Source organism: Pan troglodytes, chromosome 8, assembly GCF_028858775.2.
Source record: "Pan troglodytes isolate AG18354 chromosome 8, NHGRI_mPanTro3-v2.0_pri, whole genome shotgun sequence".
In the NCBI taxonomy this organism is placed as follows: domain Eukaryota; kingdom Metazoa; phylum Chordata; class Mammalia; order Primates; family Hominidae; genus Pan; species Pan troglodytes.
Window position 1 is genome coordinate 137,656,093 of NC_072406.2, and position 22,442 is coordinate 137,678,534.

At 43.2% G+C, this 22,442-nt stretch overlaps 2 long non-coding RNA genes across 4 annotated transcripts; one reads left to right on the forward strand and one right to left on the reverse strand.

The window, feature by feature from the left end:
* Positions 1-5,536: 5,536 nt before the first annotated feature.
* On the reverse strand, positions 5,537-12,386 carry LOC107966871 (uncharacterized). 2 transcript variants are annotated; one of them, XR_001706913.4, is made up of 3 exons: positions 11,783-12,386; positions 8,082-8,210; positions 5,537-6,340 (listed from the first exon to the last, which is right to left on the reverse strand). It is a non-coding gene; the product is annotated as an uncharacterized LOC107966871 (long non-coding RNA). The 2 variants fall into 2 exon arrangements; XR_001706912.4 differs by having other exon boundaries at positions 8,082-8,252; positions 11,783-12,333.
* Positions 12,387-12,440: 54 nt separating this feature from the next.
* LOC101057243 (uncharacterized) lies at positions 12,441-16,514 on the forward strand. 2 transcript variants are annotated; one of them, XR_001706911.4, is made up of 5 exons: positions 12,441-12,619; positions 13,095-13,209; positions 13,950-14,071; positions 14,325-14,422; positions 16,281-16,514. It is a non-coding gene; the product is annotated as an uncharacterized LOC101057243 (long non-coding RNA). The 2 variants fall into 2 exon arrangements; XR_170094.6 differs by lacking the exon at positions 13,095-13,209 and having other exon boundaries at positions 12,469-12,619.
* The last annotated feature ends 5,928 nt before the right edge of the window (positions 16,515-22,442 follow it).

Here is a 22,442-nt window from a genome sequence, read left to right on the forward strand (position 1 = left end):
AATATCTCTTTGAGACCCTGATTTCAATTATTTTGCATACATACCCAGAGGTGGGATGGCGGGATTATATGGGAGTGCTAATTTTAATTCTTTGAGGAATATCCATACTGTTTTCCATAGGGTTTGCACCATTTTACACTGTTGCATCCTACCAACAGTGCAAAGGGGTTCTAATTCTCATTCTTTTCTGGGTTTTTTGATAGTAGCCATCTAACAGGTGTGAGGTTTGGATTTTCATTTATCTGCTGATTAGGGATTGAGCATCTTTTCCTATGCTTCTTGGCCATTTGGCATATCTTTGAAGAAATATCTATTTAAGTCCTTTGCTCGCTTTTTAATTGTTATTTGATTTTTTGTTATTAAGTTGTGATTTCTTCTTCCTTAGAAATGTAAAGATTTTCTGTTTTGTTTTGCTTTTCACCATAAAAATTGAAAAAGAGAAAAATGACTAGATTGCTGTAATGGAGATCCAGATACATATACAGAGGTGGTTTCCAATGTAAGCCAGATAGAATTAGTGGGTGAATTTGAACTATCCATATAGCCAATGTGAATCATCATTCAGACAACAAATATCTCCTGACAATGTTCTCAGCCAGTCCTCCTGAAGGCACTTGGATATGACTGTGGAAAAGGCAAGGCATCTGCCTTCAAGGAGCTCACAACAATTCAGAAAAAGTGGCAGGGGCTTTTGTCTGATTTTTAAAAACCACCTTTATCGAGATATACTTCACATACTATACAATCCATCCACTTAAAATATACAATTCAATAGGTTTTGTATATTACATTATTAATATTTAAATTTATGCTAAAATATTAATAGCATAACATTTACCATTTTAACCATTTTTAAATGTTGTCTGATCTTTTAATCAAAGGATTGTTTCTCTGTGTTAGGGTGCCTGCTGCCTACTAGGCCTATGGAGTCTTCTAAGAGAAGCATCCCTCTGCTGATGGGATGATAGCTGGATGTAGTTAGATGGCCACGTCCGGACCCCACCACCCAATCTTGTCCTGCCTGCTTCATACAAAGCCATACACAGGTGCCCCAGCTAGGGGAGCTGTGGAGCACAAGACTTCTGGGTGTGCACTCCATTGGTTGCTGGCCAGCAGTCTTCAAGGTGGTTGAGTTCTTCCTGCTGCACAGGCTGGACAGTCAAGTGCTCCTCTTGCGTGGCTTGTGAGTAAAGGTAAATGCATTAGCCCTTATTCCTGCCTCGCTGGTTCCCTTCAGTTAAAGGATAAATACCAAAGGGAAGCTGGTGAGGCATCTGAACATGCCCTTCCATCATTTAATCACTAATCATCAATTACTTTTTTAAATTAAATAATTATTTGGGTTTTTGGCCAAATTACTCATTGACATGAATGAGTTTATTTGTTCAAGCATTGAAAAATCCCAAAAGGCACCCAGTGGAAAGCCTTCTTCCCACTCCTAACTCCTATCTGCCAACTCCCTAACCCTCTCAGCCAGGGACTAGTGTTATTAGATTTGTCTTTTGCTTTTATTACCTTTTCCTTTCAGACATCTTAAAGCGTTTAAAGCCAATACAAATGTATATTCCTTTCCTCTCTTCTTTTATCATAAATAGTACCATATTATATACTTTCTTCTGCATCTTGCATTTTTCACTTAATATATTTGGAGAGCTTTCATGCTACTTTTTTATTATCACAAATAACAAGAAATCAAGACTCCTGATGGGAAGAATTTTTGCAAAGTATTTAGTTAGTACCTGATAACTAATATGTGAGTTATTTACAATCAGTGTCTACAGAGTACACTGAAATTTACACCTAGGTAATTTACAGCCTAAACTACCTAGTCACTTAAATGGAAAGAGACCTCATTTCTACCTGAATTATCTAGGCAATTGTGGTTGATTAGAGTGGATCTAAAAATACATGAATCTTCCCCATTTCCCTTCAGGGAAAAACTCTGGATCTCGATCCCAACTTCTCTTCAAAATCAGCATAACTGGATTGTGGCTTGAATTGATTTGCCAATGTTTCAAATGTAACGCAATGCTCAGAAAGATGAGAAATGGCTCAGTGGGAACCATTTTGTATTCTAGAACACCAACAGAACACTGAAGAGTAAATAAAGAGCCCTGAAATGTGAAAACCATTTACCGGAATGCAAGGTTGTGGCAGATTCTGAATTAGTAGATCAGCTCCCCAAGAAAAACCACATCATTAATCAAAAATGAAAAAAATTCTCCTTTCAAGAGTGATATATACTGTGAGAAACTGGACTCAACTTGAAAATTCATCTAGTCACTGTAGCTGGGCTATTCCTGAGCAAAGCTCTTGATGACCAGCCAGCCAGTGCCCAGGACACACCACGAAGGTGAATGGAATTAACTGCATCTGAGGAAACAATGGGGGTACAGAGATGAGTTACTGAGGATTAAAAGGGACTAAATTTAATATACCTCAACTGATAATACTTTCCTTTTGACCTTACATGGGAAAATAAAACGAGGTGAGAAAATGGGAAAATTGCATTTTGGTGAAAATATTTCACGTGTAGCAGCAGTCCCCAACCTTTTTGGCACTCACTAGAGACCAGTTTCGTGGAAGACAACTTTTCCACAAGCTGGGGAGGGGGATGGTTTTGGATAATCATAAAACTCACCATAAGGTAGAATCAGTGGGAGCCCTGAGCTTGTTTGCCTGCAACTAGATGGTCCCATCGGGGGGTGATGGGAGACAGTGACAGATCATCAGGCATTAGATTCTCATAAGGAGCATGCAATCTAGATCCCTCATGTGCACAGTTCACAATAGGGTTCATGCTCCCATGAGAATCTAATGCCACACTGATCTGACAGGAAGCAGAGCTCAGTGGGTAATGCCAGCAATATGGAGTGGCTGGCTCACCCGCCACTCACCTCCTGCTGTGTGGCCAGTTCCTAACAGGCCAAGGACCTGTACTGGTCCATGGCCTGGAGGTTGGGGACCCCTGATATACATGTGTCTGTGATGACATTCACCATCGCCCTGTTAAATCTTCCTCTCTTTATTAAATTATCATCCAAGTCAGTCCACCAGCTATCTCATCCCACCCTCCTTCACTCATTGCATCTCAGCCCTCAATCCTTTTAAATTGGATACCCACTTTAGGGCTAGTGAAACAAACAGGCTGCACATAGTCGAGTACCTCCTAGTCCAGCACAGACTCCACTCCCGAAGATGATGAATGGAGCCTGCTACCTTGGCCTTCAGGCTCTGGCATGCTCAAGAATTCACAGAACTTTAATATTTTTCCCAGATGTCTCATAATTGTGCCAATTTAATGTTTTAAAAATAATCTATATTTTATTTCCTTAATCCCATTAACAGATTTATGACTTAACATTTCGTCAATAGCACAAACTTGTGGGGTTTTTGCCAGAGAAAGCAAGTTTAATCACTGGAAGTTGTCTGTTGCAACATTTATTCTTAAACCTCAAGTAAGCGGGACTGGTGGAGAGATTTTGTGTGTGCCTGGGGAGGAATTCATTTGTGCCACTTGCCCCAAAGCCATGTCACAGCTCCAGCAAGGAGAACACTGGGGTTTGTGAGCACATTGTTTTTGGAGGAGGATAACGTGGCAGGAGTTTGTTATTTAATAACCAGTTGCCTTCTGAGCTGGAGAGTTAATCACTACCATTAAGTACTGATCACTCCAGGTGAGAAGATGAGAACAGTTCCACATTTGCAAAAGTTTGGAAGTCAAAAAGCTGATAGGCTAATGCCATCGAAACTTGTCAAGAATGCTGTTTTCCCTTCTGATTGCATTTGAGCTTCATTACCTTGCTTTTTCATGAAGTTCTTTTTTTTCTAAATGGAAATTAAAATAAAACAACTAGATCCCGGGGAACTGCCCCTTTCCAGGTTTTATCTGTCTATCATGTTTGAAAATTTTTACAATAAGCCCATATAATTTTTATAATTAGAAAAAGAAATTGACCTTCCTTAAAACAAAAGAAAACTGTTTTCTTTGTTGTTGTTGTTTTTTTTTCATTCTTGTTTTTGTCTGGCTCAGCCTTCTGTGGCTCACAGGAGTAGCTCGAGGTTTAAGGATGTTTATTCAATTGTGATAAACAACAGCAGATTTTTGTTTGTGCTTTCTGACTCTATGAAAGACGAGATACATGAAGGCCATTTCCAAGTAAGACAGCAAAATTAAAAGCAACAAAGAAGGTGGAGATAAAACGGTCATCATTTCTATCCTACTAAGCATTTGTCTTCAGTTTGTCTCTCAGTTCCCCAAAGCCATTCTGCACACTCTGCCAGGAATCAGCTTTGGCTTTAAAAGCCAGAGAAATTAACACACAGGAGTGGGAGTGGTGTGGCTTATGGAGGGATAAATTCAGCTGACACTGGCTCTATGACACTGCTACTCAACCTTGCCGGCAGTTTTAGTCACCTGGGGAGCTTTACAAAACACTGATATCTGTGTCCACCCCCAGAGATTCGGACGCCATCACTCTGGATGCGGGCCAGGTGATTCTATTGTGTAGTCAAAGTCAAGAACCTTCACTGGTCTCCTCCCCTTTCTACCCTCTGCTGCTGCCAAAGCCCTCCTTTTAAAAGTGTGGTCCAGGGACTCACAGCACCAGCAACACCTGGGAGCTTGGTAGAAATGCAGAATTTCAGACTCCGGCCCAGAACTTCTAAATCAGAATCTATGTTTTAATAAGGTCCCCAGGTGTACTGTGTGCACATTAAACTTTAACCTTCATAGCTCTTGCCCGGACTCATCCAGTCTCCAGAGGGATCTTCTGTTCTCTATTCTCTCCCATTTCAAAGCAATCTCCATATTGAAGTGATCCAGAATAAGCTACTGTGGCATAAAAGTTATTTTGAGCTGAAGGCATTTGAGTTTCCAAAATCCCTTATCTACCTAAAAGAAGAGCCTCCACAAAACCCAAAAAACTAAATTGTCATAAATTCCCTCCCCAGGAGCAACTCTAATCCCTACTCCCTGTGAACCAAAAAGTATCTGAGACACGTATCAATCAATTTGGTAACTTTATTTTGCCAAGGGTAAGTACACACCCGTGACACAGCCTCAGGAGGTCCCGCAGACACATGCTCAAGATGGTTGGTGTACAGTTTGCTTTTATGCATGTTAGGGAGACATGAGACATCAATCAATACATGTAAGGTTTACATTGGTTTGATCTGGAAGGGTGGGACAACTCAAAGGGAGCAGGGCACTTCCAGGTCATAGGTAGATTTAAATATATTCTGATTGGCATTGGTTGAAAACGCTATTGTCAGTAGAAAGGAATGTATGGGTTAAGATAAAGGGTTGTGGAGATGAAGGTTTTATTGTGCAGCCTCCAGGTAGCAGGCTTCAGAGAGACTAGATTGTAAATGTTTCTTATCAGACTTAAGGTCCATATTGATGGTAATGCTGGAGGGGTATAGTTAAGCATGTTCGACCCCCAGCTCCCATCATGGCCTGAACTGGGGGGCTGGGAGGCCTTTGAATTTTATTTTTGGTTTACGTCCCAAACAAACTTCACAAAACCATCATATCTCTCATCTTTTCTCCTAAGGCCATATTTATTTTTCCAAAAAGACAATCGTTTTTCCATAAGTGACCCTTCTCCCCTTCGTCTAAGAAGTCATTTCTCCCAGAGGTGTCCCTTCCCCTGTTAAGATGATACATAAGCCCCAAATTCTAACTGCTTCCTTGGGTCACACTTCTTTGTGAACTCCCACACATACATATGTAATTAAATCTGAGGGTTTTTTTCTCTCGCTATGTTGTCTTTTTTTTTTTCAGTTTAATTTTCAGGCCCTCAATACAAAACCTAAGAGAGTAGAGGAAAAGGGTTCCCTCCCTGAAACTGTGCACATGATGACATCACATGCATGCTGATACAGACAGGAAGCAGAAGGGCGTTTCCCCGGCAAAGACCCTGCCCCCAAGTCTGGAAACCCACGGCCCTAAATGGGAACAAGCTTTCCTGTTTTCATGCCCAAATGTTGCCTTCTCCAAGATCACTCTGGCTCACCACACCCCTATCGTGTGTCCATATAAACCCCAAGCTCCATGAGCAGAAAAAAAGAAGAGCAGAAGAACGGCAGGGCGGTGACGCAGAGAAGGAGAGAAGAGAAGGTGCGTCTGAATGTTGGGAGGGGTTCGGCTGGGGATGGTCAGAGAGGAGACTGGCCGAGGGACAGCTGGACTCCAGGGGGAAGATAATCTTCCAGTCCATCTCCTTTCCAGCTCCCCATCCATCCTGCTGAGAGACACCTCCATTACTCAATAAAATCCCCACATTCACCATCCTCCAAGTCCGAGTGACCTCATTCTTCCTGGACGCTGGGCAAAGACCTGGGTACCAAGAAGGCAGGGTATAAAAGGCTGTCACCCTGACTCTCCACTGAGCTGGTTTAACACTTAGCCATTTGTGAACAGCAACTGCTAAGGGCATTAATTGTAACACACTCTAGATGCTACCATGGGGCCGGAGCCCAAAAGTGCTCACCCTGGCCCCTGCACCTGCCTGTCTGCATGCTCCCTCTCCAGAAAAGGGTTTGAGCACACCGCGGGCCAAGCAAATGAGCCACACCCCTGTTGCAAGTCCTGCAAAGGGGTCAAGGAACTCTCTTGTTTCAATGCCTATAGGATAAATTATAAACTCCTTAACATGGCAACAAGACTGCTCAAAACTAGGCTCCAGCACACCTCTCTAGACATATGGTGTGTTCCGGGCTCCTTGAAACTTGGCCCATCAGACATGTTCAAACCCAGACATTAAAACCCTTTCATGAATCTGTGCCTTTGCACAGACTGTTCCCTCTCGTCTGTTTTTCTCTCTCTTCTCCCCTGGTGATCACTGACTCTTCAAGACCAGCTTTAATGTTGTCCCACCCAGTATAGGTTTCTCTATTTTCTTCTACAAAAGTGTTCCCAATGCCCCCAGTCTGTGACCCTAGCACCTAGCATAGTACCTAGTACATAGGAAGTACTCAAAAAAAATGTATTTGAATAAATGGTTGGATGGGTAGATGGACTAAAACCCTTGTTTCCCAAATCTCTTCATTTACAATATTCAAAAATATTTAAATGTTGGTTCTACCCTTAGTTCCAAACAAGAGGAACCTCTGTCCTAGGTTCTGAAATTCTGAGGGTTCTGCATATCACAAATACACACAATGAATGTTTTAAAAAAATACCCGGGGGCTGGGCGCTGTGGTTCACGCCTGTAATCCCAGCACTTTGGGAGGCTGAGGAGGGCGGATCACAAGGTCAAGAGATCAAGACCATCCTGGCTAACACGCTGAAACCCCGTCTCTACTAAAAATACAAAAAATAGCCAGGTGTGCTGGCGTGTGCCTGTAGTCCCAGCTACTCGGAAGGCTGAGGCAGGAGAATGGCATGAACCCAGGAGGCAGAGCTTGCAGTGAGCTGAGATCACACCACTGCACTCCAGCCTGGGCGACAGAGCGAGACTCCATCTAAAAAAAAAAAAAAAAAAAAAATACACAGGTGAGCCAGGCACGGTGGCTCACACCTGTAATCCCAGCACTTTGGGATGCCGAGGTGGGCGAATCACAAGGTCAGGAGTTCAAGACCAACCTGGCCAATATGGTGAAACCCCGTCTCTACTAAAAATACAAAAAATAGCCAGGTGGGGTGGTGTGTGCCTGTAGTCCCAGCTACTCGGGAGGCTGAGGCAGAAGAATCGCTTGAACTTGGGAGGCAGAGATTGCAGTGAGCTAAGATCATGCCACTGCACTCCAGCCTGAGTGACAGAGCAAGACTCTGTCTCAAAAAAAAAAAAAAAAACAAAAACACAGTTGCCTCTGTCCCATGGGATCTGACAAGTAATGCTTGCATAATGCCACCTGCCACCTTAAACATTTACTCAGGTGACTAACATAGCTCAGGTCCCAGGGAAACACTTCTCTACATCTCTTGCCCTATTCCTTGAAACAAAAAGTAACTGAGCCTGAATGCCACAAAGGTTTGTGGGTTGTACCTGCACGTGTCAAAAACAGACACTGCTTCAGAATCAGGGAGGACCTGAGAAGTAGAAGTGCTTAGGTAAGATAAATCACTAATTAATTACCTTATCAACTCCATCTTCTGAGATCAGGCAAACAAAATGGATTCTCACATAATGAAGCATTTTTTCTCTGTGGTGTTGAGAGTCTATTTTCTTCTGTCTCTTCATATTCTAATTTGTGGCCCAGAAGTCCTGAAGAATTAGTGCATAATTTGCAACAGTTGCATCTAATATCTGAAGAATATTTTTCAATAGTTAAATAATTCATATTACTCTTAAATTTGCATGTATGTGGATCTAGCTATGGCATGCATGAAGCCTGGTATCAACTCCTACATGCACAACTAGATGGCCATTGAACACTAGAATTGGAAGTAATCCTGTTATTGTAAACTATTCAATAAGATAGAGCTAAATTTTCAAAATTAAATTAAAAATTTTATTTCTCAAAAATGTTTCATTTTTATATTTGTTAATGATGCTATTTTTTATTTAATTTTAAAATTTAACATCTCTTAAAAGTAATATTTAAAAATATAAAATTACATTCTATTTTTAGTGTTTAAATGACCGAGAATAAATATAAGGCAAGATCATGACAGGAATAAAAATAGTAGAATGCAAAAAGAAAAAAACTAAAAAGAAAAAAAACCTATAATACCTTCAAAGAAATGGTTTGCTTAAATTTTGTAAAACTGAAATAATAAAAGTGAGAAGTCTTATACAAAAGCATGAGACACATAAAATTTGCTAGTGAGACATTACAACTGCTACATTTAATAAAGTTTTAATTATGAATCAAAACAAGATAAATGAGCAAGAAAATGTTTCTCATCAAATTCACAACTTCAAGAGGTCGATGAAATCCCTGGAACTTCACATTCTTCAGTACATGAAGATTTAATTAGTGCTCAGAGCAATGAGAATGAAAAAGAGGATTGTTCATAACCAATTCACAACTCAGGAGTGCAACTCCGGCCTGCCCTTTAGAAGGGGAAGAAATATCCGCCTTGAAGGCAGCAACCTGGATGAGAAACAGCAAGTCTCCAGAGCACCCCTCATTAAAGGTCGATCCTAAAAATGGCGCTCATCCCCCTCACAGCACGAGAATGTTTCTAGCAAAACACAATCTGATTCAAATTAGCAAATACGATGTTTCACTGGGTGAGCATGGCAGGAAACTTAGTATTTCATTTTAGACCAACATTCTTTCAAATGGAAAAAGAATCTCTAGAGACAGTTTTTCATATTTCAAAGTGAAACTTGAACTTTTTGATTATATGGGTTACGTGATTCACACCAATTTTCCAGATGAGTTTTGGCCAAATAAGTTATTTTTGACCAGAAACATTTGGATTTTTAATTAAAATAACACAAAATGTCATTCACACACATAAAAAAATACGCATGCAAATACTAGAAATTTAAAAATAGGCCAAACCCCCAATAATATTCAACAATGATAAGCGCACACCAGATTAGAACATTGTTGTGATGTTCTGAAAAAAAATATTAGGGGTCCAATATGTAACCAAGAGAAATGATGCTTTTCACGTATTAACAAGCACCATATTCATAGAAGCAATAAAAGAATTCTAGGTTTAATAGGAATAACTCCAATTTTTATGCTAGAATGGCCAAAAATGTAACATGAATAAAAGTAATAAAACAATCACTATCTAGGATGAATAATTCAAAATGAGATTACTAATTTAGTAGGTAATAGAGTGAGAGGATAAGTCATACGTAACACACAAAAGTAAGTAAATATTACTCAATGCAATTAGATGATGGTAACAGGGACAAAGATCATGTTGAACAACTAACATTTATGATATGTATTGTTGAAGAATGAAACAAGAACATATTAATTACATTGTCTCCACACCTGGAAGTACAGGTTTTGATTTAAATGAGGAACTGGAAAGATAACTTACAATTTTAGGAATTAAGTTAAAAGATTGTGAAGCTAAGTCTATGAAAATGGCAGGAACATAGTTGGTAAAGGAAAAGGTGTATAGGCCAGAATTTTGGCCGAAAATTCAGCAGCATCCACTGTAAAGCCCATAGTATAAATCTGTTGCTAGGACACGTGGTCTCAACTTGACCTGTGGTAATGCAACTTTCAGAACAATTAAGCAAGTCTGAAGGGTAGTTTCTGGACCCACCCAAAGAGGGAACATCTTCGTGAAACATATATCCAGTTTGACCTTACAAGCTCTCTCAGCATATGGTGGGAATGCCAACTAAATGCTATTCAAGGAATTAGATCTCATTTAAACAAGACAGGAGAAGAGTTAGGCAAAGTAACAGAAGATCTACAAAAAAAGTGCATGAATAGAAAATTAAATTTACTTTGAATTTGCACTATCCATAATCTTTTGGTATACATTGTTGCTTGCTCTTAATTATATTATCAGAAGCTTTCAAAAGAAAAAATAATTTAAGTGTGGCTACCTCATCTTTTAAATATTAAAACGAATTTTTTGAAATTTTAAAGAAAGAGTTTTCTAAATCAAAAGAAAATACACGTAAAATGTGTGACATTCCAATAAAATGTAAAGAAATTAGAACAAGGAAACAAAAATAATTGAGTCACTGGGAAGAAGAGCTACATAAAAATAATTCCCAAATGAATTTTCCTTAGATAATATTTTGGGGGTACTGTGGATCAGCGAAGAGTCTTAGTTGAGTAGGGATATGAAAAAATTGAGCAATTTACTGACATTTTCAGCTTTCTTCATAATATCCCAGCATTGAAAAATTTGAAAGAAGAAATTGAGAAATATTAAATCAATCTAGACACTGCTTTAAGAGATGGCTAAAATTGCTAAATACATGATTATTGTATATATGACAAAATTATAATAATTTATAACATTTTCTGCAATAATTTATCATATTGCATACGTGATATGTAAAATTCATGGTCTATTTTGGCATCTAAGTATTACTGGAAGAAGTTTATTGATGACTTCAGCAGCTACTGCTTCAATTTGAAGTTAATAAAAAACGAAGAACTATGATAACTCAAGAAATGCTGTCTAATTTGGCATTATTCCATGTGACATGTAAATTATATGGAAATCTTTATTATAACAAGATAATTAGTGATTTTACTGAAATAAAAATGAGAAATATAAATTTTATGGAATAAGTATATAATTTATGAGTTATGCATCCCAATTTTATTACCAATCCATCACCGAGCCATCAGTAAAATGCTTAAACATACACAATAATAATTAAATTTAGTTTTCTTTGAAATTTTGCCAACTTTCTGCCATGTACAAACTACAAACATATTTTTACCATATTTAACACATTTGTTTTTAGCATGCACTCATGTGCTGGGCCCCACCAATGTGAGGAGTTGGCCTTCTTGTACCCAGCGACAGACATTTCACCCCAGGCTCATCCACTGTCGCTCCTGGAACTTTAGCAACACTTTCATTTCTCTTCACCCTTTGTTTTTTAACTCAGCAGCTGGGAGGAAGTGGGGGTTAGGGGGGCACCGAGCATTGTACTTCCTTGCAGACCCCCAGGGGCTGGGGCTGCTGAGGGGCTGCTCAGCACCTGCCCCGACCCCTCTGCTGCCCTCCTGGCTGCTGATGGCTCCTGCCAGATGCCCTGTTGTAGCAGGATGTTGTTGGGAGTATGGCCACCACCACCACCTACCTCCCATGTGGACCACTTGTGCCACCCAAGAGGGCCTCCCTCTCTCCCCAGCCTCGGTTCAGTAATCCCAGGGACCCCATGCGTACCTCCAGAAGTGTAGCTGTGTGCTCCAAGCCCAGTGACTGACAGCTCCCCCTAATGCCATGGCTGCCGTGAGGGAGGAGTAGCTCCCCCAAGTTTCCCCAAGGTGGGCCCTGCAGCCAGCGTTCAGCCTTGGCGTGTTGCCCTGGCTCCCCACATCTACGGATTTGGGGCCTTCTCTTCTTATTGATTTCCTGTCACTGCAATAACAGATTCCCACAGACTTAGTGGCTTAACACAACACAAATGTATCATCTCACAGTTCCAGAGGGTGGAAGTCCAAACCGGGTCTCCCTGAGCGAGGGTCAAGGTGTTGGCAGGACTGCTTCCTTCTGGGGCCTCGAGGGTGAATCTGTGCTCTTGGCTTTTCAGGCTTCTAGAAACTGCTTCATTCCTTGACAGTGGCCCCTCCCTGGATCTTCAAAACCAGCAATGGCAGGTTGAGTCATTCCCATGTCACCTGATGGTGACTCTTTCCTGCTTCCGTCTTCTACTCACGGGGACCCCTGTGATGACTTTGGGAGCACCTGGATGATCCAGGAAACTCTCCTCAACTGAGGGAATGGTTGGCAACCGTAATTCCATCTGCAACCTTCATTGTCCTGTGTCATAGCATATTCACAGGCTCTAGGGACTAGGTTGTGACATCTTCAAGGGGCCATTATTCCACCTCCCACACCTTCCCAACCCTGGCTGTGCTGGCCCTGACTGAGAGGAGGGGGCTTCCACTTCCATCACCTGGCAAGGGAACCTCCACAGCCCAAGAATATTAACATTTATCAGGTGCCGGGCATGGGCCTCATGTGTTTTATGTAATTCAATCCTCCCAACAAAAGTATGAGGTAAGTAAAATAATTCCCACCATTGTACAGGTGAGGAAACGGAGACATGGAAGGACTTGGTAGCGAGACCAAGGCCCCATAGCTAGAAATGGACAATGCTGAGATTTAAGACAGAACATGGATTCCTACAGATTGATTCGGGTGGCCGTTCATCGGGGAACGGATGTTTATTGCTCAACTCCTAGTGCCAGGTGTAGTGCCCAGCTGGGGACACAGAACAGGGAACAGCACCGTTATGACCTCTGCTTCTCTGTAGGGAGGACTTCTCCCACACGGAGAACTCGGCTCTAGAATTGGATAGGGGTGAAGGTGATGGTGGGCCGAAAGGAAGGAGCGGGGACAGGCAAGCTTCTCCCACCCTGCAGTCTCCCCTCCTCCATTTCGTTCTGTATGTAGCAGCCAGGGTTGTTCTTAAACCCAGACCTGACAATTCTCTGCTGAAAAACCTTTCATGTCACTCCACTGCTCTCACCAGAAAGACCACACTCAGGCCAAGCACTGTGGTTCCCGCCTGAAATCCCAGCGCTTTGAGAGGTGGAGGCAAGAGGATTGCTTGAGCTCAGAAGTTCAAGACCACCCTGGGCAACATAGTGAGATCTCATCTCAAAACTTTTTTAAAAAATTAGCCAGGCAAGGTGGTGCATGCTTGTAGTCCTAACTATGTGGGAGGATTGGTTGAGCTCAGAAGTTTGAGGCTGCAGTAAGCTCTGATGGCGCCACCGCACTCCAGCCTGGGCAACTGAGTGAGATCTTGTGTAAAAAAACAAAAACAAAACAAAACAAAATCCTCTTAAACCTAGCTTATAACTCTTTAAACACGGGGCCTCCCCACCTCCCCAACCCATTCTCTCATCTTTCAAGACTCCTCCGCCCACACTCTATGCCCCAGACAGCCTGAAACCCCTTTCTTCCACGTCTTGCCTCTAGGCCTTTGAACATGCTGTTTCCTCAACCAAGCCTGCCTTTCCTGCTTCCCCCACCTCTCACTGCCTTTGCCGTCTCCTCCCCTACCTCCTACTCCCCAACAGGACTTGGCTCAGAGCCATTCCCACCTAACTCCTTCAATGGGCGGCAGCCCGCTAGAGACTCCATTTTCCTACTGCACACTTGCCACTTCCTCATCTTTGTTCGTGACCAGATGCAAGTTCCTTGAGGTCAGGGGCTACCCGTCTAATCTGGTGTTGTACCGCCGGTGCCTGACATGGTGCCTGGCTTATGATGCTCAGAATATTTTTGTGGGTGGCTAGATGGATAAATGGATGGGTGAATGAATGGACTGACTGGTGCCTCAATTTTCCTGCCTTAACCTGTTAATCCACTGCTACATCAGAGCCAGCCCTGCAGCCCAGCCTTCAACATGAGCAACTCCTGCTCTCTGTAGCTCCAGGCCCAGCCTGGACCTATCTTTCAGAGCCATAATGCTGAGACAGTCCCTGAGTCTTGGATGAACACGTGAGTACCTCCACGTGGTAACTGTGAAGGAGCCATGGCACACCCATCTTTCATGGAGCCGGGGCCTGCCCACCTCCTCCCTGGGCCAGCCACACCAGTGTTCCCAGTTGTTGAGTCCCTCTGGGTCCTTCCTGCTCCCCTAACTCCTGGATGGCTCTGCCTGAAGGACAGTCAGGACAATGCAAAGTTCAGACATGCTCTCGCTGCATGGGATGGGCCCTGCATGTGTAAAAAGCTGTGTGTTTTTCTGTAGAGGACTCACAGTGTCTACACCGGACAGTTTCTGTTTGCACGACATTGAGTAAACTTCACATCCATCGGGGAAGTTACCCTTTGGGATTGCTGATGAAGGTACTCCTTTTGAGATGCTCTCATACAACTCCAAAAGATGCTCTGTCAGGGGCAGAGTGGTCCTATCTGATTTTTAGGGTTTATACATTTACTCTGAGAGTGAAACAACAGGACAAACATCATCTCACTGGCTTAAGAGGGCAAACAAAAAAGACCATTAGACAGATCATTCTTCCTGCCAGGGAGATAGCCCTATTAATACCTGCGCCCACACAGGCAAGCAGAATAAGAGGATTTCTCCATAGCTGGAAATTTATTTTTCCAAGAATACTGAATAAATCCTGGTGGTTACTAACTAGCTAGGCTAAGACAAAAGGTCCTTTTCTTCCCAACTAATACACATTCTATTAGTCAGGACTCTGGGGAATGGGTGACAGAAACTTGCTCCCAAAGAGCTCACACTGCAAGGAGGGGTGCATTAGTTCTCAGGCCTGGATGAGGAATGGACTGGGTCCTCACCGGCTCATAGAACTCTTGTCTGTTGTCTGGTTCTCCCTGTGGGTCCGTTGCTGTCATTCTTTCCTGTGAGGAAGAGGGAAGATGTAGAACCATGAGTAGTTGTGTGCTTAAATCCTTGTAGTTCAGCAATCAGAGAGGAAAGGGGGCCTTATTCTCCCTGCCCAAGCTTTAAAAACACCCCAGAGAAGGATTTAGTGAGACTTAGCCTGAGCCCTAGGCCCATCCATGAACTGGGGCAAGGGAATGGGATATCATTACTGGCTCAGTTGGGTCTATCTCTCCGACTGGAAGGATGGGGTACAAAGAGGGGCAGCCCTCAGCAGAAGCACAGGGTTGAAACCAGGCAAGAAGTTTTCCAGGAGGTCTCAGGTGCTCTTCTACATGGACAAAACAGTAAATATCAGGCTGGGTGCAGTGGCTCACGCCTGTAATTCCAGCACTTTGGGTGGTGGAGGCAGGAGGATTGCTTGAGCCCAGGAGTTGGAGACCAGCCTGGGAAACATGGCGAAACCCTGTCTCTACTAAAAATACAAAAAATTAGCCAGGCATGTTGGCGCACACCTGTAATCCCAGCTGCTCAGAAGGCTTGAGGTGGGAGCATCACTTTAGCCTGGGAGGCAGAGGTTGCATTGAGCTGAGATTGCACCAGTGCACTCCAGCCTGGGGTACAGAGTGAGACTGTGTCTCAAAGAAAAGAACACACACAAAAAAATTGAATATAAGTATTCATTATTTTAAATCATAAAAAATAATTGAAAATGTGGAGTGAAAACATCACCCATAATCCTGTCATCTCCAAACAACTGTAATTAACACGATAGAGTATTTCCTCCAAGTCTGTTTTCTCCAGGCACATGTACGTGTTTAATATAGTCCTGCCATATTGTATAGACAATTTTGCATCCTGCTCTTTTTACTTAAAATTATAACAGAAGGATTTTCTCATGTTATTTCCTTTGACTCTGTTCCCTGCACAATCCACTTCCTTTCCTACTCAGCTCTTTGGCAGAAAAAGTTTGTAGACTGCACAAATAACTGGAAGGAGTACTGACTTTTTTGGGTTTCCGGGGGAATGTGAGCAAAGAGAGGAGAAAGAAAGATTGAAAAGGGCAGGTCTTGGTGACTCTCACAGGGCTGCTGAAATAAACAAATGTCATATTCTATGAGAGCATGCCTTGAAATGGCTATATTTATCAGCATTATAGTCATTAATCACTAAATTTATTTTTCCCCATTTTTTAAATAACTGAGTCCACTGGACAGCCTTGAATGCTAGTGGAGGGTGGTGCTCTCCTGCCACAGCCCACTGCAGGGAAAAGAGTAATTTCCCAGAGGACCTATGGATTTACTGTGGGATGTGGACGATAACAGGGTTTTCTAAAAGCACTTTCTGCTTCAGGTGAGGAGAGGATGCTGTTCTGAGAGCTGCTGATAATACGTGGATCCACACCCACAGGCTTGAGCTGCTTGATTGAAATTCACGTCAAAATGGAATTCTGGTTTGGCTCAACTTGACTACTATGGATGATGAAAATAAATCCCTGGGTCACACAAGGATAGTGATTGAGTAGAGCTTGCTTGCTGGCACAGGAATGACATTTCAACTGGAATTAAATTGTCGTCAGTTAACAGACCTGAATTTTCAGTCATTCTTTGACTTGAATTTCCTTTTTTCCCAAGATAACGTGGACAGCACCCAGGTATTTTCAATGACTCAGAAAAGAGTTCATTTGGCTATGGGCTTACCCAGCTTTAAGCGGGCTCTGCTGTCCCTGAAGAACAGAGCCAAGGGAAGGTGGGGTACCTTGTCGTCCCTCCTCCTCTCATTTTCCATCCTGTCTGTCCGGTCTATAAACATTCTGTGGCTCTACCTCTAGAATCTCCTCTGCTACACCCATGGCCAGACCACCCCATCTCATGCCTAGACTACTGTGGTCCCTTCAGCCATTATCCCCACAGGAGTGAGAGCAACCTCTCAAAAACCAAACCCACCTGTGCCAATCCCCTGCTCACAGCCCTCAATGGCTTCTTGTTGCCCTGACACCAAAACCCTCATTTGCAGCCCTGCTGATGGACTCCCTTTCTGACCCACCTCTACCTTTCCCCACATGCTGTGCCCTGGTCGCCCATGCCTCCTTCCTAGTTCTTGAAGCCCCCAAACTCGTTCCTGCCTCAGGGCCTTGGCACATGCTCATGACTCTATCTGTCTCCTCCCCAACTCATTACACAAAGGACTCCTGATTAGTCAGATATTGACTCAAAAATGCCTTCCTTGGTGAGGCTTCCCTGAATAACTTCTGCTTTACTTCATTTCTGGCACACTCATTCTTGGAAAGAAGCTTGCCGTATTAGTCCGTTCTCATGCTGCTATAAAAAACTGCCTGAGACTGGGTACTTTATAAAGAAAAGAGGCTTGATTCACAGTTCCTTATGGCTGGGAAGGCCTCAGGAAACTTACAATCATGGTGAAAGAGGAAGCAAACATGTCCTTCTTCACAAGGCAGCAGGAAGGAAAAATGCAGTGGGAAGGGGGGCAAAGCCCCTTATAAAACCACCAGGTCTCATGAGAATTCACTCACTATCATGAGAACAGCATGGGGGAACTGCCTCCATGGTCTAATCACCTCCCATGAAGCCCCTCACCCAACACATGGGGATTACAATTTGGATTACAATTCAAGATGAGATTTTGGGTGGGGACACAGTCAAATCATGTCACTTGCTTTCTCATTCCTTCATGCCCATCTTCTTGCTCTGATTTGGTTTGGATTTGTGTCCCTGCCCAAATTTCATGTTGAATTGTAATTTCCATTGTTCGAGGAGGGTCATGATGGGAGGTGATTGGATCATGGGGGTGGATTTCCTCCTTGCTTTTCTCATGATAGTGAGTGAATTCTCGTGAGACCTGGTTGTTTAAAAGTGTGTGGCGCCTTCCCTTTTGTTCTCTTCCTCCTTCCCTGGCCATGTAAGACATGCCTGCTTCCCCTTGACCTTCCACCATGATTGTAAGTTTCCTGAGGCCTCCCCAGCCATGCTTCCTGTACAGCCTGTGGAACTGTGAGGAAATTAAACCTCCCTTCCTTATAAATTACCTAGTCTCAGGTAGTACTTTAGCACAATGTGAGATTGGACTAATACAGTCTCCCCAATTTGAAGTAAGCTTCTTGAAAACAAGAATGTTGTTAGATCTTGGTCAACATGATTTAGAAAGTACCTGTTGGGTACTTAATAAATATTAGTTGAATAAAAGAATGAATGAACATGCAGTTCTGAAAAGGCATGGTCTGTATTATTAGACATGGAGGAGGATATTTTGGAGTGTCAGCTTCTCTCCAGCCAATGGCTGCTTGGTTTTTACCACTAGTTTCTTGCACATTGGCCTTGTCTTTAAGCCATGAAAGGATTCCTTTAACATTCATTAAAGTCAGGCAAGTGAAAGTCTTATTTCTAGTACAGGAAAGCAAAAGCGTGACTCTAACTAAAATGTCAAGTGCCCTAAGGTGTGAAAAATATTTTAAAACTCTCCATTTGCTCTTTTGTGGTAGTACCCTTTGTCAAAAGCTTTTCTCCAACTTTATTCATGCCTGATAAATGGAAGAGGAGAGTTTTCCCAGAATACCATAAAATACACCCAGCTAGACAGGGCTATGAGATTTAAGTGGCTTCCTGACTGTCCCAGTGCCTGGAGGGGTAAAGGGGAGGAAAGAAACTTTTGAGCTTGAAGACTGCTGGAGGGAAGAAAAGAGAAAACATAAACTTAGGTCCCAGAAGCTTCTGAGAGGGAAGGGATCAGACCCCAACCCTTGTCACCAAGGGCCCACATTACTGAAGCCCGCTAGGTGGGCTGGCTGGTCCTGGCCAAAGTCCAATGACCAGAAAGGGCGCAAGCTTCTACTGGCCTCAGCCTCCCGCTTCCAGTTACAGGCCCCATCCCTCTGACCAGGGGTAGGGAAATGACCCATCCCGGCCCAATCATAATCTTCCATCACCCTGACTACCATGATTGGCATAGGGATGGTCACATGACACAACCAGGCCCATCAGAGTCCTTCCCTGGGACTTTCCTGCCTGGAGCTGGAAGGGAAGAGTCCTCTATAATCTCTAAGGACCTCAGCACAGAGTGGCCTGAGATGGAGCAACCTGAAGAAAGCCCACTTGCTGTCAGAGAGAGTGAAAAAACCAGCAGACACAGACAAAGGAGTCCCAAGGACATTTGTGCTCACAGTAGAAGGTGTTGGTGCCCACTCCATAGCCCTGGCCCACCTGAGTTCTCTAGCAGCAGCAGCCTAAGGAGAGCTTCCCTCCCATCTCAAGTCCCCACATGTTTCCCCTCTTCCTGAGGCCTTTCTCCACCTTGTTCTGTCTCTGATGCAACCAGGCACACCCTAAACAGGGAGATTTAGGTTCCCAGGGACAACCCTCAGTCGGGGACGGGAGTTGATTGACAAACACCCCCAGCCTCCCATTCTAGTACCGAGAAGATTCTGAGGCTGATGCGATGGCTTCTCAGAGGGTCCCTACCAGAAAGGCCCTGTTGCCCCTAGCATAACTCACCACTCAGGCACATCTTCCTGGGTAATTCATCCTCCCAGGCACATCCTCCTGCGTAACTCGCCCCTCGGGTTCATCCTCCTGGATAACTCCCCACTCGGGCATATCCTCCTGGGTATTCTCAATTTCCTGTCCCACTTTTCCCCCACGTCCTTACAAGGACTTTCTGGAAACACCTTTTAAGTAAACTACCTGCACTCACCTACTTCTCTCGGAGTCAGCTTTTAGGGAACCCAAACTAATCAGGAATGGCCTGTCTGTGGGTTATCCCTAAAGCCAGTTCAGTCTCTGCCTTTTTCCCCGCTAAGGTTGAGTAATTGAATTAAATCCTGTCATTCTCAAACAAAGAATCATGAAACAGAGAAGGTGGGTAAGTCACTCAACGCTGGGATTTTGAGAGAAGTGGTCACTGGGGGATGTAGGGTGGTGGTCTCTCAACCTTATCTGAGCTCACACCTCCCAACCCATGGAAATAATTGAGGCCCAGATGCCATGAACTGGGCATATCCCTGTAGAGGGTAAGTAACTGTCTGTCCTCCCACCCAAAGAAGCCTGCATTGAGCAGAGTTTGGCTTCAGCCACAGAGGCAGCAGAGAGAGGAGGAGGCTGAGCTCCACTCATACAAGGCCACAGTGACGCATGGTCTTAGGGGGTAAGCAGGGGCTCTCACCAGACCTCAGGGATGGGGTGGTTTTCCCGACTCAGCCAGCTGGAGGAAGCGAATCTGAGTGCCTTCCCATGGCAAGGCCAAGGGAGTGAGAAAGCCAAGGAACATGCTCAGAGAGTTGGCCAGCAGCATCCCACAGGGGTGGGGTGGAGTGGTGCCCTCAGGGAGGGCTGGCAGCCTGTATCCTAACTGCTGCATCATCCCTAAGAAGAATCATGAGTTTCGCCTCAGTGATGTCTAGCTGTAAAGCACTTTCACTCCCATAATTTAACTGTATCTTCTTAACCTCAAATTCTAGACCACAAATTTTCTGCACATTTCACAGAGGAGGAAGTTCAGGCTCTGGAAGGTGAGGTGGCTGCCAGCTCCACAGGGCCAGGGTGCATCCCTAAAAACAGATAACTTCCCCAGTCTCAAGAGCATGGTCATGTCTTTCAAATAAATGCACATACCTAACTTTAAGTTTGGTTCTTCCATTCTGCTGCGTGTGTGCCTACAGATCCAAAATGGTGGCCAAGTGCACTGGATTTTATCATTTATTTGAGTGAACTTGACTGCTTACTTAGCTGCTTAAAAGTTTAGTTGAGAGTGATTCAGCGGCATACACCTAAAAGCACCAATTCATCATTTGTTCATTCAGACAATCAATAAATAAACCTCAGGAATTTACATGGATTAAGAGCTCAAAGTCTTCTTGAAGTGGTATTTTTCGCACTTATTTCACTTTGGGTTGCTAGGAGATAAATTGGTTTTTTTAAAAAAGCAATTTGCATAAAGACCAGGAAAGCATTTTAATAATGTCAATATATAGCCAAATGGACTAAAGTGCTAAAGTGACAATTTTTCACTAGATAATTAAGCCTCCAAATTTAAATGTTATAAAAGAGATATAGTTGTATTCCATGGAGATCTATTCCACTTAGGTAGCTAATTATTTCTCAAGAACAACACTGAGTCATGTTAGACATCTTCTTGCTGATCTAATAATATTAAGAAACTGGGAGATGGTCCTATCCTACCACACAATCAGAAATGGAAAACTGGTAGGATTTTAATTGCAGAATTGTGGGAAATTTATTCTTCTAATCACTAGCACAAATCTGACAATCTGTCCAGCAGCCAGGAACTAAATTGTAGTTTACTTTCCCTGATACATATGTTGTAAATTTCACTAATTTGAACGGGTGGAGAGGAAGGCTGTCTTAGTTCAGTTGTGCTGCCATAACAAAATCCCCAAGACTGGGTAACTTATAAACAACAGAAATTTATTTCTCACAGTTCTGGAGGCTGGAAGTCCAAAATTAAGGTGCCTGCAAGTTCAATGTCTGGTAAGGGCATGGTCTGTGTTTTCAAGATGGTGCCTCTTGCTGTGTCCTCCTCCAGAGGGAATGAACGCTGTGTTTTTCCATAGCAAAAAGGGTGGAAGAACAAAAGGTTCTTTTTGTTTTGAATGCTGCATGGATCCTATTTTGTAAGGTATTAATCTCATTCATGAGGGCAAAGTCTTCACGACTTAATCACCTCCTAAAGGCAGAACTTCTCAATACTATCACACTGACAATTGAATTTCAGCATGTAAATTGTAGAGGACACACTCAGACTCTAGCAAAAAGCCCATCTATTTTGGTTAAAAATATCAGCTGTAGGACTTATGTAATACTTTTAAAATGTTTTCCTTCAAGTCCAAATAGAATCTTGAGTCTGGAACAAAATAATTATATAAGTGTTAGCCATTATTGTTGCCTCAATATAGATACATAGCCTGGAAGAAACTAAAAAATTCTTTGTAACAGTATGGTAGATCATTTGCAAAGAGTCTGATCATTCTTCCCATCCGTGTACTCCAGCCTTTTCATCCTGTGACTTTACCGCTTCTCCCACCCAGAGAGGCAGAAAAGATATCTCTCCCCACCACCCCCAAATCTGTCAGACCTGTGACTTGCTTTGAACAACAGGTTGTGGAGGGAGTGACACTGTGGGAGCTTAGAGCAGGCCTCAGAGACCTCAAATCTTCCACTCCTGTCCTCTTCGAGCTGCTGCCACTATGCAAAAAAAGTCCCAGCTGGCACTGTGGACATGAAAGACCACCTCGAGAGAGAGGCATGCCTGCCATGTTATGAGTCTATCTTGGACCCAACAGCCCCAGGACAGCTACCAGACTAGGGCCACCTGAAAGACTCCAGGCAAGACCAGCAGAATCACTGCCCAGCAGAGCCCAGCCAAAGCTGCTGACACACAAAACTGTCCACAAATAAAATGGATGTTGTTTGAACCCACTAAGTTTTGGGGTGGCTTGTAATGCAGCAACAGATCACTGATACAAATGGGTTTTTAATAAATGTA